Consider the following 17,424-nt stretch of genomic DNA (forward strand, 5'->3'; position numbering starts at 1 on the left):
TCCTAAAATTTGAGTTTCTGGGTCTCCAGCTACCGGTTCTGACCCCAGGGACCCACCAGGAGACACACAGAGAAGGTGAGCAAAAAGGAGCCCAGAGCAGCAGGAGGAGGCTTGCTCTGGTTTTGCTGGGTGCAAACGGCCCAGCTTCTTGCCCCAGTTCCCCCACCCACCTTGGCATGGCCCTGGCTGCCTACGTAAGCCCCTACTCCCACTTCACTACGCAGGGATCACTGGGAGGAGCCATGCCGGGCAGAGGAAGGAAGGTTTGGTAAAGGCCAAACCCCTCCTGCTAGGTAACTGAAGCCAAAGGGACATTTCTACATCAGTTTTCCAAAAGAGTGAGCAAACAAACCAAAACTAAAAAGAAGGCAGGACTATGAACCAGGTTTCCCAATGTTTCAAAGCGAGTGGCACACTCACTTCTGCCCCTCTGCACATTTCCAGTCACTGGCTGGAAAGGGTCCCACTTCTCAGTCACTGCCAGTCGATAGAACACTCTCATCCCACATCAGCCACCTCGCTGGCCTCCCAATTTTGCCCTGCTCCATCCATTTATCCCAGGGCCACCAACGTTCTTCAGCTAAACCAAGTATCTACTTGTGCCACTCCCCCACTTAAAACCACCCCCTGAGGATGAAGCTCAGCCCTCACTGTACTTCACCTGGCATCCCTGGGAACTCCAGTCTCCCCTCCCTCGACTCCCCACCTTCTGATACCCCGAAAACCACTTACAGGGTCTGAATGGGCCACACCTCTCCTGTCACTGGGACTTCCTGGTGTGTCCCTTATCCTGTCAGCCTGGCTAACTCTTCCTCAATCTTAGGTCTCCATTTGGCTGTCTTTTACTCAGGATCCTCCCCTGATCACCCCCCTTGCACTGTCATCTTGGTTAGGGGCCCCTCCGTGGGACTCCCTGGACAGCCGGGTTCCCCTTGCTGCCCTTCTCCCCACATTCTGAGTCCAGGCAGGGACCATTCCTGTCCCTGGCATGAAAAAAAAAACGGTACTGGGCATGTAGTAAACACTTAAGAGAATGTTTGCTTAATTAATTAACGAAGAGATGGACATGAGAAATAGGGTTATGGAATATAAGAGTGGTGGCATTTCTGGGCCTGTGGTAACCGATTTCTCAAGCTTGATTAACTAATTCAGACAAACTGTCCCCAGAGAGGGAGCTCTGTGTTCAACGGGCTTCCACCGCACACTCGTGACGGCCACAGAGGACTGCCGAGCCTCCCCGGTGACTCCTGGGGCATCTGGGAAACTCTAATTGAATCTCGGTCTGCTTCCCACAATCGGCGGGTGTAGCTAAGCACAGAGCAGGCCCTCCCAAGGCCAGAGGAGCCATGAACTATGCTTTCGGCCAAGCTTCACGTTCAAGTCCTGTGCACACTCTTTCCAGGTCTTGTTATCGGTCACCCAGATGGATCCACCCCTTGTCCAAATTCAACAGATGGTTAGTTTCCAAACCCTAGCCTTCTTTTGTACAGTGTGGGCCTGGAAGGAGTGGCTGTTCAAACTTTGGCCAGTTTTTTTAAAGAAATTTTCACTTCAAATGCCACTGGCATTTTAACATTATTCATATCTAGGAAATACAACAGACTGCTAAAACATGACCTTCTAAAATAAATAAAGATGTTCAACATCATTAGTTGCAGAGTATTACTTGTGCAAAAAACCAATGAAATCTTATCCTTTGCGACAGCATGGATGGACCGAGAAGGTATTATGGTCAGTGAAATAAGTCACTCAGGGGAAGAAAAATACCATATGATTTCACTTACATGTGGAATCTAAAGAACAAATAAACGAACAAACAAAATTGAAACAGACTCACAGTAATACAGAACAGACTGATGCTTGCCAGAGGGGAGGGGTTTGGGGGAACTGGGTGAAAAATGTGAAGGGATTAAGAAGTACAAATTGGTGGTTACAAAATGGTCACGAATGTAAAGTACAACGCAGGGAATGTACTCAATAATATTGTGATAACTGTATGGTGCCAGGGGGATACTGGAAATATCGGGGGGGGGGGGGGGGGGAAGGGGCGGAACACTTTGTAAAGTATGATTGCCTAACACCTGAAACTAATACAAAATAATACTGAAGGTAAACTGTAATTGAAAAATAAAAGTTGAAAGAAAGAAAGAAAGAACAGCCAAAATCTTCGCTACACTTGTCATTGCTGTTGCAACAGACCTATAGATTTTACTTAGGCTAAAAGGAGAACACCCAATCAACACCAGGTTTAGTTGTAATTTTTAAAAAATCAATTCAATTTGTAAAAACCCCAATGAACCACCACCACAAACCCACTAGAATTACTATAATTTTTTAAATTTTAACATGTTAGAATGTGAAGCAACGGGCACGCTCATAGACTGCTTGTGGGAATGCGAGCTGGAACAGCAACTTTGCAGAACAGTCTGGCGACATCTTGTCACTACACACACACTGATGACACAGCCCAGTCACCCCGTCCCAGGTGTAAGAGCACCCCCTTTATCATCCGGTGTGGGCACCTGAAACCACAGAGGGCACCGAAACCTACATACATGTTTTTCCACATACACACACCCCTATCATGAAGTTTAACTTATAAATTAGGCACAGGAAAAGATTAACAACAGGAACTAATATAAAGTAGGGCAATCACAACAATGTAGTAGTAAAAGTTACGTGACTGTGGCACTATGAAGTAAAATGAGGGTGACTTGAACCAAGCACCACAATACGGTGACAGTTGAACTGATCGTGGAGTTGGCAAAGTGACCAACAGGCGGGCAGGGAACACACAACGCCAGGACACGCTTGAGAAAGGGATAACGCACGTGCCAGGCGGGACAGAACAAGGGGGTGCGACATGTCATCATGCTCATCAGAATGGCACGCAGTTTAAAACTTATGAATTGTTTTGTTACGGAATTTTCCATTTAATATTTTTGGACTGCAGTTGACTGCAGGTAACAAACCATGGAAAATGAAACCACAAATGAAGGGAAACTACTGGATTTACCCGAAAGAAATGACAGCAGATGTTCACATAATGGCACGTGAATATTTTTACAGAAGTCCTATACAGAAGAGCCCGAATTGAAAACAACCCAAATGTCCATCAACTAGTGACTAAATTACAGTGGAACACTACTCAGCATTAAAAAGGAACAAATTACTGACATACACCACAGAACGGATAAATCTCAAAAGCCTTATGCTGAGAAAAATAAACCAGATAAAAAAATTACATCCTGTATGACTCCACACATATTTCACACTCTGCAACAGTGAAACAACAGGGACAGAAACCCATCAGCGGTGGCCCGAGGTTATGGGTGCGAGGAGGATAGACCGTAAAAGAGCCCTGAGTGACGGAAACAGTCTACATCACGATTTGGTAGGGTAGTAATTATACCACTACTTCAAACCGTACACTTAAAGAAAAACCTATCTGTATGTAAATTATACGTCAATAGCCTGACTCCCCCACCCCCACCAAAATAAAAACTTGCCTTCTATTATAACAATTAACATAGTCCCATCGTACCTGGGACCACCTAAGAACTGCCAAGTATAAAGCTTGATTATTATGTGATTCCCCAGGAAGGCTGACTAGTGAATAAGATATTCCCCACCTATTCATTCAACCAACAACGGCAACCTTACCTTTCCAGGGCGCCTGTTCACCACAACAAATACTCGCTGAGTTTCGATTACATGTCAGCTGCTGTTCTAGACACTGGCGATTCAGCAGTGAACAGAAGAAGCAAACAAAGTTCCTGTTCTCGAGGAACTTCTACTCTAGCAAGCAAGTGGAAAGCAGATGAATAATGCAGGTTGTGAAGGCAAAGGAGGCAGTAATAAAGAAAGAAAAGAAAAGCAGAGTAAGGGGACGGACAGTCATGGCGGTGGCTCACTCCTTTCTGGCGAAGCGTCTTGGGAACAGTGAAATGCAAGGGTAGGCCATATGCTATTTGTAAAAGGGCCACAAAGTGATGGCTGAGATTGTGAATTTTTAACTTTTCTCTACACAAAACCAGAAATGCCGGACAGACTCAGTGATGCCGACAAAAGGCAAACACATGGGCTCACAGCAAGCTGGCATAAAAGGGATATGAATACCCCCGTCAGCACCTACTGCACTGCCCCCTTCCCCCTTCCCACCCAAACATCTGGCCCTTCTGAACTTCACAGGTCAAAGAGAAATAAAAAATATAAAAGTGACGAGAGAAAGGAAGACATGCCAAAAACAAGGTAGGAGGGGTTTGGGGATTTTTTTCCCCCACTTAGCAAAGCACCCCCCCCACCAAAAAAAATTCAGGAACTACTTCCTGTGACTGCCTTTTCTTTGTAGTGTGTCTTCCCTAGATGGACGTTCAACCCTGAAGCCGGAGGGCACGGCCTCACGCACTCGCAGTGTTCTTGCAGAAAGGAAAAGTCCAACTCACCCTTTTCTTACTGCATAAACTGAGAGTTTCTGGAAGCAGTGCAAACACGAGCATTTTTTTTAATTATATTCCCTTAGACACTAAATCTTATATTAGCAGATAGAAAGAATTCGATGGGGCTTTGGAGACCCACTCTCACCACACACCTGCTCGAATCTTCTAGAGAAGCCGAAGCCCCCAGAAAGCAAGTGACTTGCCCAGAGTCACCCCCAGGTTTTTCACGAAATAACTTTCCAACAACTGTTAGATGCCCTTTCCCACTGTGATATCTTGCCTACAATAGATTGTTCTTCTAAAGAGTTCACATACCCAGAATGTTCGGTCAGCAACGAATTTTCATCCACCAAAAGAGTGGTTTTATGACAGCTATTTCTCTAAACTTGATATTAGTAAGTTGTGTGTGTGTGTGTGTGTGTGTGTGTGTTCTTCTTTGCCAGGCAAGTTTCCACATGGTTACCAAAAGTAGGACAGAAGTTGGTATTTCTGAAATCTATCACACAAAATTGTTTCTAAATGTCTTACATCAATAAACAGCTAGCCAGAAACCTACAATGCAGGAGGTAGATATAAGGCAGGATTTAACTACCTCACATATGAACTGAAAACGTGTTGGTGCTAAAGCTCAACTGATTGCCTATTCATGAGATGTAGATGCAAAAGCAAGAATTACAGATGTTTATGCATCTCCTCTCCAGAGAGATGCAGAGGGTCCTGTAGAATCAGAATAGGAAACCTGCAAACCCAACAGAGCACACTTGCTTTGCAAAGTTTATTCTTTAATTGACTCTGAGCACAGGTCCCTAGATCAGTAGCCACATTGGGGGGGGGGGGGGGTAGGCTTACTCATAAAGTTACTGAAAGTCAGAAAACCAGGCTAGAAGAGTCTCACTGCAGCCACGACTGAAGACAGGACACCCATGACTGAAGATGTGACTGTTGTGGTGGTAAAGGGGGACTGTGAGTCATTGTGTGATTTCTCCCAGGCTGACTCAGCAACTGCTGAAGCAGCTCAGCCTGAAGCTAATTCAACTGCCTCAGTTTAACTTTTCTGGCCTCCAGTTGCTTTTGAGCAATCTCCCCTTAAGGCTCTCCTTACTAACCCTTAAATTCTGCCCCATATGCTCCCCATGATTTCAGTGAAACTGCCCTTAGTTGCCATTAGGCCCTTAGAGGCCTGCAGAAAGACCAAAGGTATCACATTTGCTTGGTTATTAGTAGCAGTAAGTTTATAGATAACTGCATACTTTTTTTTTTACCCTGGAATACATTATTTAATTTCCTGGACAAAATTATTTGCTGATGGCTAATTTTCAAAATGAGGGCTATGAAATAAATACATAAAATCTAAAAGTTAGAAGAGATCCACAAATACTGTACAAATCTGTAACTGGCCTTTGAGAAGCATAATTTCTTGGGCATCAGCAATTCTATTTTAGCCCTGGCCAGGTAGCTCAGTTGGTTAGAGTGTTGTCCCAATACACCAACCAAGGTTGCAGGTTCAATTGCTGGTCAGGGCACATAATAAGATAGACCAATAAATGCATAAAATAAGTGGGACAACAAATTGAGTTTTCTCTCTCTCTTTTTCTCTACCTTCCTCTCCCTCTCTACAAGTCAATAAAAAAGTTTTTAATTCTATGTTTGTTAAAGGAAACTTAAAAGATTTAAATTGGTTTCTATCATGTCACTGATACTTGTACAACCAAAGATTCTACCTAACAATCAACATTCCAGTCGCTATCAGCCAAAACAGTCTCAGGACTTCTAACGTTGTCAAGAGTGAAGGTTTCTGAAAGCAAATCTGTCCTGTAACTAAGTTCTTGTTGCACAGTGGTAGAATTATGGAGAAGTTCTAACAAAATGTTATAAGAGTCAGCCCTTCTTCCCCTGCTGATTTTTGCTAAACACACACAGAGCAACCTTCAAAGGAAGACTTCATCAAACAATACAACTTGTTTGCCTTTTCCCTGGTTGGGGGTAGGCAGAACATAAGGAAAAGAACCTTTCCCCTAGAAAAGTCAACCTGTCATAGAAAAAAAAAATCAAAATTCAACCACAATCAAAATGCCAAAATAAGTGGGACCTGCAGGGGAGAAACTACTGAAATCCTAAACACCCTGAGCTATAGAAACAAGCAAACAAGCCTCCACAAACGGTCCTTTATCTGCAAAAAAAAAAAAAAAAAAAAAAAAAAAAAATTGATTGGATAATGTTCCATGTTGTAGGAGGGTTTTCCAAGAGAATTTTAAGATAAAAGGCTTAGTGACTGTATCAGCAAAAACCATTTTGTTTGGCTTACATCTCTAATGGGTCAACATCTTCAGACATTCGTCTCCTAACCTAAAGGGTTTGTTTTCATAAAAGGGCTCAAAGGATCTGAGAGACAGGCAAACCCACATCCCTCCACCGAGCTCCCCTTCCTTTCACCCTGCGCTGCCATGAAGCAAATGCCCCCAAACCTCCTTAACTCTTTTTATTTTCTTGAATTAATCGGCCCAGGAGAAATAAAGGAGGTTTTGGAGTCAGAGAAAACTGGCTTTGAATCCTGACTGCTACTCACCAGCTCTGGGACCTTAGGGACTCTGAGCCCCTGTATCCTTTCCATTAAAATAGAGCTGGTAATGTATGCAAAACATTGTTCCCGTTCCTGGAACCAAGTAGGTATCCAGTAAATGGTAGCCATTATGATCAGTGTAACGGATTTCACAAGGTAAAGCACTCATCAAGGGTGGGGCACAGAGTGGGCAAATCTCTCCTCTTCTCCTTCGTTCACAGGTACTATTCCTCCTAACCCTCCAAAGGCCTTTCCAGAACAAACTGAAGAAAATCTCTCTCATGCCCAACTCAGTAGAAGATGTGAAAAGGTTACTGGGGTATTGTGGTGCCACTTCTGCCACTGTTTTACCATAAAACCCCTTTTTTGGGGGGGTGGGGCCCACCACTCACTTACATTATTCCATACAGGCACACTGCCCCTTCCTTCAAGTCTTCAGTACCTGGCTCGGTTTCCCTCTCCACCCTACTTCCTCCAGCCTCCCTGACAATTAACTATTTGCAATCTGGGCCTTGCAATTCCTCCATCTTTCCAGCTGTCCCCACAATCTTTCCCAGTGTACCAATTTATCAGGTGGTACCTGTAAGTCATGCGCAGCAAGCTAATTAATGCGTCTCAGCATCTTCTTACTCCCTGCCACACTGAGCCCAGTGCCCAGAATGACTTGGAGCTTGGTAAACATTTGCAGAATGAGGCCCTCTGAAGCCAGACCCCAGGGATGGAAAAAAAGAGTTAAAACAGGCTCACTACAGCAACAAATGAGAAATTTCATTAAGAGTAAAGGTTCGGGTAGCCTAAAACCGTAACAAATTTTCCAGCTGTGTTCAAAGAAACACAAGTTAAGCAGGACTGCATTTAATCTGGCTTTCCTCAAAGCGGCTCTCATTTGTTTGAAAGGATGTTCGTTTTCATTGACTTCATGTGAGCAAAGGAGAACCTGTAATTCACTAGACGGGGGCTCTAGAACCATTGTAAACATGCCCCTGCCCCCAGGGGCTCCATCCCAAAACCAGAACTGTCAGGAACAGCATTGGTCAGGAACAGTGAACTCTAAAGTCATAGGCTCAAGTCAAGAACTTGCTTAATAAAACATATCTATACCTGAATACAATTCTTCTAACCTCAACACTTTATTTCCTTTACTTTGGCCAAAACCAGCTGTCTAATCTCTGGGCTTTCGTCCAATTCTAGCTCATCGAGTACGTGACCCAACCCAGCAACCTTCTTCAGAAAGTCATCTTTCACCAGCCAGGCCTTTAGGCAGTGCGGGCATGTCATGTGTCCCAGACACCTCTGCTTCCGCAGCCTGGCCAGGACCCGTTAGCGAGGCAGCTGGGGACCTAGTCAGGGTTCCAGAGCAGTCAGGGAGGCCGGGGACCGAAGCCCTGTTCTCCCCACTGGACAACTGATCTTCTCTACGATAACCAAAACAAAGCACTTTGCCAGCTGCCTTGCTAAATTAAGATAAGAAGAATAAAATCACAAGCTTGAATCCACATGCTTGTGATCCTGAGAAACAAAAACTGAAGGCTGTTAGTTTAAAAAAAAAAAATTACTGGCACCATGAACTCCATTATTTGAGGTCTGGGAGGATTCTCCCAGAGGAAACAGATCGGTATGATGCCAATATTATCATGATTCTGAGACTTCCTTCTAGAAAGCACTACTTTCACGAATCCAACATTTTCTGTGCCAGGTGAGGAACTGTTCAAGGGAAAATGAAACTAAAACTATGGGGTGGAAGTCCTGTCAGCCTCTTCCTTCCGACTGTGGTTTTACAGTGGCATTTAAAAGTTCAAATCATTCATTCTCCCAAGGGACCACGTGCTAAGTGTCTTCATCAGGTGAGCACCAGGGAGTGTCCAGATGGAGCTCCAGCTAAGGACAGAGAGTCTAGCTGGTCTCTGCAGCCTCCAGGGCACATGAAGGCCCTTCATGAAGGCCCTTTGAACCAAGTGTCAGACAACCCTCCCGCTGCTCAGCAGAGGAGAAAGCCACACTGTGATTCTGGCTGTGATTTCGGGACTTGTGGCTAGCATCAGGAAATGGAAAAAGGTACTAAATTCTCCTAAGTCTGCAAATCCTGCAACAGGACTGACAACTGAATAAACTACTTGACGAAAGGCTTTCTTTTTCTTGATTTCAAGATCCTTACTATAATTAACACAGAAATTTAAAAAAAGAAAAAAGAAGCAAATCTTGCCTTGAATCCCAATTAATCTTACCTGGCCAAAATTAGCACAGGGTTTTGTACTTTTGCATCAAGGAAACAGCTCCTAGGAAAGACTCAACCTTCAGGACGTCCTGGGAGATGTCCTTCCAGTTCCAATCTACAACCAAAGAGTAATTTTTATTTTCTTTCCTTTGCAGGGAAGAAAAGAAATCCAGTTGAGAAACCCCGTAAGACTCAGAGTGCACCAACAGAAAGAATAAATAAACGAGGCCAGTCCATATTCAAGGCTTCAGGGTCCATTTTAAGCTGAGAAGGATGGACTTCTGTAGACACAATCTCTTCTCACCTAGAACTGACACTGTAAATATTACCCAGAATTCTGCTATAAACAAGCGTGGATTAAAAAGGCAAGAGGTCAAGACATTAACTTCCAGTCAGTGGCTGCTGGGGAGTGAATTTGGGCAACCTGCTCTACCGCTTTGAGCCACAGAACAGAAAACACGTCCATGTGATAAGGAGGCTGCACTAGATGATCACCTGAGTCCAAGAAAACTGACTGGAGCTTGGATATCAGACCCTAGTTTGAATCCCCGGCTCTGCCCAAACGTGTAAACCACGAGCATGTTATTTAACTTCTCTCTGTATCAGGTGCGCCATCTGAGAAGAGGGGCCAAGTCAGTCTATTTCCCCGCAGCAGGGAGAGTTACACAAGATGAACGTAAGCGGTGCTTAGATTTTAGGAAAGTGGACAGGCACGATATTAAACACTGGATCACATAATGAGAAAATTATGTTCTTTTCAGCACTTCTTTAGCCTTCATAAAAATTTTATGACGTGAAAGAGAACGTTTTTTGCTTGGTCTTCTCTTCAACACCTCTTTAACACCAGTTAATTTCCCTTTTTAACAAAGTAGGAGCAACTCTCAGAGTCAGCTAGAGCCTTCGGAAGGCAATTTTATTTTACAGAGAGTTTAAAAAATGGGTGGTTTTAATTTTAATTCTTTTTAAAATGACCTTCTATGTCAGACAACTGACACTGGTTTCCAATTTAGAAGCCCAACGGAAGGTGAACTTTTAAAAATACATCGGTGATTACAAAAATGGGAGTCAGTTTAAATAACTCGAGTGGCCTATACGCTGCCTATCTTGGGGCTGCGGTGGCAACTCAACAAGGAAACGAGGGAAGGCCCAGTCCACGCTGTGCTCTCATCGAGCCACGGTGGAAGGATACAATTGTGGTCAGCCAGGGAGGAACGTGAGCAGAGGGTAGTGTGCAAACAAAAGCAACTGCAGAGGATGAACGCAAGTTTCCAAAACGAGAAGGAGCCAAGAAACAGCAAGAAGGTATTCTGAGTATGGAAGTCAGAGAAAACCTGTAAAGGGAGATTCAGTTAACCAGTTATTGAGCCATACTATGTGCTAATCACTGGTGAGAAAACCAGGTGCAGTTCCTTCGAGTATGCCTCTTATAATCTGGGACAAAGCTAGCAAAAATGGTCAGTCTTATTTCAAAGAGCCTCGAATGCCAAGCTGAAGGTTGTTATGGTGGCAGATCCTTAAAAGTCTTGACATTAGCTCAGCACCTAGTACTTTAACGTGGTGTTTGGAAAATTCAATGGTATTCCTTGAATAGTAACGCATTTCATTTATATATTTAATATATTTTAAATATCTTATATTTAATATAAATATAATATAAACAACATTTTTTATATTTTCAATAGTCTTATCTTCCTCTTCCCTCCCTTCTCCGGTACCAGAGGTCACGCCTCACCCCAGCAGAGATACACTCCACCTCCATCACAAGGACCTACCTCTGGGAGTGGAGAAGTGTCTGCACTTCAATCTAAAACTCATTAGTCCGAGTCTTCACCTTCTCTCTGCCTTTCCAAGGAGGGCTGCTCCCTCCATCAGCGGTCTCTTTATGTCAAATTTGTATCATCTAAATACCAGACAGAATCAATCTCAAGCTGCCATACCCTCAGAGACTTGCTTCTCAAAGAAAACAAACTTGGTTGGATTATGGGCATAAACAATTATTCCCAACCTGGCATCCTACAGGAATTCTGCAAAACAGGTGTAAATAAGGATATGAAACCCAAACAACTTAGCAGCTGCTTTCTCTTCCACGCCTGAAACCTCTCGCTTCTTTTTCTCCCTTCTTCTTCCTTCTACTCCTAACTTATTATGATTTCTGAAACAACAAATGTATGACAATGCTTTTAGAAAGCTTTCTGTCTTGCCCATCTATCCCCAGTGAGTCTTCTGAGATATGTAGAAATACCCTTATAAGGTTAGTCCAATTCTCTAGGACAGTGATCTTCAACTGGTGTGCTACAAGAATTTTTAAAGCATGCAATACCTGACTATTTAGTCAGAAGCACTGACCTCTTTTCCCTTAGATTGTCAAATAAAAAAATGACAACAGCCAACACAACAATTGCCATCCATTGGGAATGAACCAAAATTGAATCTATTTTTTGGGTCAGATTGGCAAAAAAAAAAATATGTATTTTTGGTGTGTTACAAAAGTTTAGTAATTAGTTTCTGTGTACCAAGAGATGAAAAAGGTTGAAAATCGCTGCTCTAGGATGAACATTAACATTCCTTTCTTAAAAGAGGAATGAGTCTTAGGTTAAGCTCTTCTTTTTATCACACATTAGCTTAACAGGACTGCAACTTAGGTATAAGTAAAACCTACACCCAAAATGGAGATGTCCAGGATGGAGAGTCCAAATGAAGAATGTGTTCCAGACAGATTCTCCAGATGGGGAGTCAAAGATAAGAATAACGTCTTACAGCGTCTCACTACATCATGCTTGCTCTATTGAAATGTATTGAGATGAACTAACCCCTTTGCATTTCAGATGTGAATTTCCTTCTGGTTGTACTGATTGAGGTCTTAGTCCACCTGATGCATAAACAGGCAATTTCAGCAGCTTCTTTCCTTCTTCCTCTCCTCCCATCCTCTTCCTTTCTTCTATCATTATTCTCCTCTCGGGAGCCCTCTAATGCTTTCCTGGTGTTCCCCCTCTAAGTCTCAAACCCTGTTACACTACTCTCCCTCAAGACACAATGCTGGGAAGCTCCAATCAAAGGATCAGCATCCTTTTTCCTAAGTACAGACCTAGAGTTAGAAGACGTCAGAGCTTGAAGGGATCCTTAAAAGTACTTCAGCCTCTTTTATTTCACAAAGCAAGAACCTAAATCTCAGAAAAGTAAAATGACTTGCCTAAGGTTATATGTATGGCTCCTCAGTAAGTTACCAAAATTATATGCAAAATATACTTACATGTAAAATTATTAATTATATGTAAAATTTGGAGTGTACAAGCCTGTGTGTATTTTTTCTGGAAAATCCACAGCTTTCATCATATTCTCAAGGCAATCAAAAATCTTCACCTAATAAATATAACCAGTGATTGGTTTTACATGTAAGAATTATATGTATATATACATACACACACAAAGAGAGAGAGTGACAGAGAGAGGGAGAGAATGAATAAAAGGTCCTATGCATAAAAGGCTGTTGGGGGAGGGGTTGGCCACTTTATACTGGGGTGATGTTGGTTCATAGGGTAATGTAGGTTTCAGGTGTACATTTCTCTGAAACATGATCTGTACACTGCATTGTATGCCCACCACCCAAAGCCAAATCTTCCATCACCAAATATTTGGCTCCCTTTACCCTATTCTATTCCCCCTCCCCCTTCCCTCCGGTGGTCACTGTGCTGTTATTTGTCTGTGTCTATGAGTTTCACTTTTATATCCCACATGAGTGAAGTCATATGGTTCTTAGCTTTTTCTGACTGACTTATTTCACTTAGCATAATATTCTATGCAGAAAAATTATTTTGGTTTTTAAAAAGTATTTAAATTGTAAATTACTTTGTAAATTATCTCATTCTTATGTTAAAAATAAACTAACGTGCGAACCAAAGTACATGAGTGTGAAATGTCACCAACTACAGCATCTTCTCAAAATCGCAGCTGCCTCAAAAAGAGAAGTGAAACTGAATGGAATCAGAATTGTTTGCTCCACAAAGTTAGGTGGCCTGGATAATTTAAGTACTAAAATTTCTCAATCATAAAACCTTAACTATACTTACTTCTCAAATAGTTCTATTTCTAATAGTCTTCTATAATCACCCCATTATTTTACGTACGATACAGAAAACAAACATCAGTATCCCATTCTCTTTGTTTGAGTTGTTTGAGTCAGCATTTATTGAACACATTCCACATCAAAGGGGTTGCACTAAGGGCTGAGGGAATAAATCAAAGACCTCCTGGAGGAGGATATACTCTAGAGGAAGACAAATAAATGTCACCATATCAAAACACAATTAAATACATGACATGAATAGCGCTGTAATCCAATCCTACTGGAGGAAAAAAGAAGGGGATGGTTCATTTTAACTCCGTGTTGGCATGGAACAGTGAATCCATATGAGTTTATCATAAGGATGGCATTTAAATCAGGTCTTAAAGGAGGCTTTCGAAATGGAAAAAGGCAGGATCTCAAAGTTCCCTTTGTTTTAGGATCCAAGTCTCACAAGTCTGCACGCGTCGTTAGAGTAAATGCTCTTTGATACAGTTTAGCATCTTGATAGAATGCAGAGTAACGGAAGGTTCTCTCTGAAAACATTCTGAATACGAGATTTTTATTCTCTGGATTCACATATTTCTAAAACGTACCTCTCCCACAACATCTAGGGGGGCTACCTACTCAGGCAGCTATTTTCAGGTAAATTAAAAAAAAAAAAAAACAATGCACAGGGGTGTTCACTCTTTGCCTCTTGTTGATACTTCATTTGTCAGAACCTTGATGTCCATAGGTCCCTACCCTGATACTGGTAAATTCACGGACACCAAACTGCCTGGGATGCAGCCTCAGTCCCACTACTTACACACTCTGTAATCAGGCTACCTAACCTGTCCATCCCTCAAAGGACGGTCACAGTAGCCACCTCACGTAGTTCTCCTGAGAATGAACTGAATTATTACACGTAGAATGCTTAAAACACCCTGCATACAGTAAATCAACAATGTGACTGTTCTTTACCAAGAACATGCTTTCTAAGAGTTTATTTCTAATTTGCTACACCAATTTAATAAGTATAGTTTCCATCCAATTTCACTTTTATAAAGCAGACTTTGAAACTGTTTTACTTTCAGAGAAAAATGCCTTAAGAAAAGGCTAAATCTGGTTCCTAGACAGTAATGGCAGTAAAATAAATAGCTTATTTCAAAAGGTCCAAAACAGCCCCGGCCAGGTGGCTCAGTTAGCTGGAATGTGGCGTAATCCCATACACCAAAAAGCTGTGGGTTCAATCCCTGGTCAGGGGACATACCTAGGTTATAGGTTTTGCTCACCTGTAAAACATTGATGTTTTTCTCTCTCTCTCTCTTTCTGCCCCACCTCCATCCCCCCACTCCATCTTCCTTTCTCTCTAATATCAATAAATGTATACTTAAGTGATGATTTAAAAATAAAAAATTTTTTAAAGGCCCACAACACATATAAGGATAAAACAGGCACGAATCATCTTGTATAACCAAAAAAAATTCTTTTCACCCAAGTTAGGTTTGTTGGTTAAACTGATAGTTCTTTCTTTTATTCCTTACACTCTGAGAGCCAAATATTCTGTCATTCCATCTTCTGCGTATCGCACAGGGAAACATTTTGAGATGGTATACCTCCTCACAAATATTTGGCTAAAGCAACAGTTCATTTTACATTTCAAACCAAGAATTTGAGTTGGACATATCTTATTGTCTGTTCTTTCCATGGTGTTGCAATCCCTAGCCAACCAATGTCCCAACAAGCTGGAAGAGAGCTTGGCTGGCCCCCTCAGAAACAAGGGAAATATGATACAGGCTGTAGATTCTGATAAGGACTCAGCCGCTGAACATACCAGAACATAGTGAGCATCCCTGGAAAGTCCTGCCAGCAGCAGCTGAAACTGTCTCATGCTACCCTCACCGCTCAGTGTGAGAGTTAACGACCCTGGCACCGTTCACATCTTAGCTCTGCCACTTGAAAGATGTGTGGTCAGGGACAAGTTAGTTAACCTCTCAGTTCTTTAATCTACAAAACAGGAACAATAAATCAGTTTGATGCAAAGATTAAATTCGTGTCTGAAAGGCATTTGGAATAGTACTTTGGCACACGGTGCTATTTAACAGTGCAATAACATGGGCATTTAAGATTACCACCACCTGCAGATATGAAGAGGGTCTCAGTTTTTAGTATAAGCCCTCCCCCAGGAGAGTTAAATAAAACAAGGTTTCAGAAAGATCATTTAAAAGTTGATGCCAGAGTAAAGGACTATATGGATGGAGCATTATATATCTATTATCTCTTAAGTATCCAGATAAGTAAATAAAAATGTATTTAGATTTAAGACTATTGTAGAAATAGCCCTGGCTGGCGTAGCTCAATGGATGGAGCACGGGCTGGGAACCAAAGTGTCCCAGGTTCGATTCCCAGCCAGGGTACATTCCTGGGTTGCAGGCCATAACCCCCAGCAACCACACATTGATGTCTGTCTGTCTGTCTGTCTCTCTCTCTCCCCCCTCCCTTCTCTCCCTAAAAAAAAATAAATAAATAAAATCTTTAAAAAAAAAAAAAAGACTATTGTAGAAATGCAAAAACATGTCTACTGGTATTTGCTAGATATCCAAAAGGTTCATAATTAAAGAGTCTAAGACAGTGTCCACTTAATTATTTTAAGAGCTAAAAATTGAAACCATGAAGGTATTAACAATTTGTGGTCACTACCAAATACAGCAAAAGCAACTTGCTTTATGGGAGGGAAGATCCCCAAAAAACAAACTTTGAGAAAATACTACAACTTCTCTCTCTATAAAATAAATACTATGGAAGATAGTAAAAAGCTGTCATTGTTTCATTCAGTTTCATTAATTTTTAATAATGTAAACACTGAGACTTCCTAGAGCAAAGATTTAAAACCAAGTCCCCCAATCACCCTTTTCCTATCCTAGACTAATCATTCTTACATGAGCTATACCTATGCCCCAAGTCAAAATCTGTCCAGTATCTATCCCAGGCCTCTATTCATATGTAAACCAAAATACTGGTAAGGGTTGAGATTTCAAATGCACATCTGGAGGAGAGACACGTATCACAGGTGTCTCCTTCACAAACACATCCTGCTAGAATGCACGGCTTGTCCTTAAAAGGTTACATGTGAATTGTCGGTGTGCTGACTACCTAACGTGGCCTGTGGTCATCACTAAGGCTGGTCACTCTGATGCTACTGCTTTTGCCCAAGTAGATAATGATTGGCTCTGTGAATCCAATGTTTCCCAAATTCTCCCTGTCACGCATTATGTTAATGCTTGCTTTAGAGGAGCATTTGGGAAACCGCCTGACAATGGAAACTTTGTACTTGGAAATTAGTCTACTGTCTGAAGAGGTTCTACTCTGGAACATTCTCCAAAGTTTCATGCTTTCTTTGCTTTGAGAGAAGTGTCTCACCAGTATGATATGAACAACAGAAAGCTTCCATTGCTTGTGTGGGAGGTATGAGGAAAGCGGGCTGAAATAAATGGGGAGATGAAAAATTAAGCACTTTTTTGTTGAGACTTAAGTTTTGCGTGAAAACATCAAAACTTAGGTTTTTGTCCCCAACTAAAAGAAACAGGGAAACTTAGCTTTTGAACTTGGAAAATTTTGTGACGTGTTCCTTTGGACGGTGGGGGGGGGCAGCGGGGAGCGAGAATCAGGCCTTTGATAGTGACTTTTTTTAAGTATCAAATTCGTCGTCTATTATATGAATGTATATACCACCCACGCGCTTTGTGAGGTATCACTGAAAAGCCTTGGGTTTTATAAATAATACAAAAGATAGGGGTCTATTACTTTCAGCGCCAGAAGTTTCTCTCTGCCCCACCCCCACCTCTTTTTAAAAATCTTATTTCGTTCTTTCTAATAAATGCTGCAAAGAGGCACCTACACACAATCCTGCAGTAGCCCACAGCCCAAGAATCTTCAGAAATAGCAATGGCTGGGAGTCAGGAAACACTCTAACAAAAAACAACCACAATTCGCCTGATCTCCCAGGTTTCCTTCTTCACAGGATTTCCATTGGAACCCGCGAGCGACGTCTTGAAGAGCCAGCCCCGCTCAGGCCACCGGGCCGATTCCCAAGCCACTGGGCCAGGAGGCGCTGCGGACTAGTCCCCCGGGGCCACCGACAGCCGGAGCCCAGCCCTCGCCACCCCCA

The 17,424-nt window shown here is 42.3% G+C and overlaps 1 protein-coding gene across 4 annotated transcripts in view; it reads right to left on the bottom strand.

Moving 5' to 3' along the window:
• The window catches only part of ABCA1 (ATP binding cassette subfamily A member 1), a 120,151-nt gene that overhangs the window by 101,539 nt on the left and 1,188 nt on the right, over window positions 1-17,424 (bottom strand). The window contains exon 2 of one of the 4 annotated variants that reach the window (XM_036021990.1): window positions 15,091-15,263. The exons of 2 other annotated variants lie outside the window; for them this stretch is intronic. The gene's annotated coding sequence lies outside the window, so the exon portion shown is untranslated. Of the gene's footprint in view, window positions 1-15,090; window positions 15,504-17,424 lie in introns of those variants that run through there. One more of the 4 variants, XM_036021989.1, reaches the window with a different exon arrangement.

Source organism: Phyllostomus discolor, chromosome 3 (genome assembly GCF_004126475.2).
Source record: "Phyllostomus discolor isolate MPI-MPIP mPhyDis1 chromosome 3, mPhyDis1.pri.v3, whole genome shotgun sequence".
Lineage (NCBI taxonomy): Eukaryota > Metazoa > Chordata > Mammalia > Chiroptera > Phyllostomidae > Phyllostomus > Phyllostomus discolor.